This window comes from Triticum dicoccoides, unplaced genomic scaffold, assembly GCF_002162155.2.
Source record: "Triticum dicoccoides isolate Atlit2015 ecotype Zavitan unplaced genomic scaffold, WEW_v2.0 scaffold139818, whole genome shotgun sequence".
Taxonomy (NCBI): Eukaryota; Viridiplantae; Streptophyta; class Magnoliopsida; order Poales; family Poaceae; genus Triticum; species Triticum dicoccoides.
This window is the reverse complement of record NW_021199101.1, coordinates 1-1,301: the sequence shown is the minus strand read 5'-3', so window position 1 is coordinate 1,301 and position 1,301 is coordinate 1. Positions and strand designations below refer to the sequence as shown.

Genomic DNA, 1,301 nt, shown 5'->3' with positions numbered 1-1,301 from the left:
GGATCCGGTGCTTTAGTGCTGGTATGATCGCATCCGACATGTTACCGCCGTCTTCGTCCCTTATCCTTGCCCCTCCCAGCTCCACTACAAAGATGATTGTACATTGCTTTGGCCGCTCCCTCTCAACTACGGAGACGAGTTTAACGCGGTTTCCACCACACCCTCTCAACCGCACCAGTGCACGCTTGCCGCGCCACAACACCGCCGCTAGACTCGTGAATCGTGGGCACCCAGCTATAACTTACCGCACTCATGCAAAATAATAAAACACGGTAAATATATTACTTACACGTGCGTTTTGTTTTGCAAGCAGCGCAAAAAAAATTAAAAAGGGAATGCAACACGAGTACTTCCCAGGAGGTCACCCATCCTAGTACTACTCTCGCCCAAGCACGCTTAACTTCGGAGTTCTGATGGGATCCGGTGATTTAGCGCTGGTATGATCGCATCCGACATGTTACCCCCGTCTTCATCCCTTATCATTGCCCCTCCCAGCTCCACTACAAAGACGATTGTACATTGCTTTGGCCGCTCCCTCTCAACTACGGAGACGTGTTTAACGCGGTTTCCACCCCTCCCTCTCAACCGCACCAGTGCACGCTTGCCGCGCCACAACGCCGCCGCTAGACTCGTGAATCGTGAGCACCCAACTATAACTTACCGCACTCGTGGAAAATAATAAAACACGATAAATATATTACTTACACGTGTGTTTTGTTTTGCAAGCGGCGCAAAAAAAATTAAAAAGGAAATGCAACACGAGGACTTCCAGGAGGTCACCCATCCTAGCACTACTCTCGCCCAAGCACGCTTAACTTCGGAGTTCTGATGGGATCCGGTGCTTTAGTGCTGGTATGATCACATCCGACATGTTACCCCCGTCTTCGTCCCTTATCCTTGTCCCTCCCAGCTCCACTACAAAGACAATTGTACATTGCTTTGGCCGCTCCCTCTCAACTATGGAGACGAGTCTAACGCGGTTTCCACCCCTCCCTCTCAACCGCACCAGTGCACGCTTGCCGCGCCACAACGCCGCCGCTAGACTCGTGAATCGTGAGCACCCAGCTATAACTTACCGCACTCGTGCAAAATAATAAAACACGGTAAATATATTACTTACACGTGTGTTTTGTTTTGCAAGCGGCGCAAAAAAATTAAAAAGGGAATGCAACATGAGGACTTCCCAGGAGGTCAACCATCCTAGTACTACTCTCGCCCAAGCACGCTTAACTTCGGAGTTCTGATGAGATCCGGTGCTTTAGTGCTGGTATGATCGCATCCGACATGTTACCCCCGTCTTC

General features: G+C 50.3%; 3 non-coding genes across 3 annotated transcripts; all 3 read right to left on the bottom strand.

Moving 5' to 3' along the window:
- Nucleotides 1–332: 332 nt before the first annotated feature.
- Nucleotides 333–451, bottom strand: LOC119343766. The gene has a single exon (XR_005166252.1). It is a non-coding gene; the product is annotated as a 5S ribosomal RNA (ribosomal RNA).
- Nucleotides 452–748: 297 nt separating this feature from the next.
- LOC119343768 lies at nucleotides 749–866 on the bottom strand. The gene has a single exon (XR_005166254.1). It is a non-coding gene; the product is annotated as a 5S ribosomal RNA (ribosomal RNA).
- Nucleotides 867–1,162: 296 nt separating this feature from the next.
- LOC119343767 lies at nucleotides 1,163–1,281 on the bottom strand. Its single transcript, XR_005166253.1, has one exon. It is a non-coding gene; the product is annotated as a 5S ribosomal RNA (ribosomal RNA).
- Nucleotides 1,282–1,301: the final 20 nt, after the last annotated feature.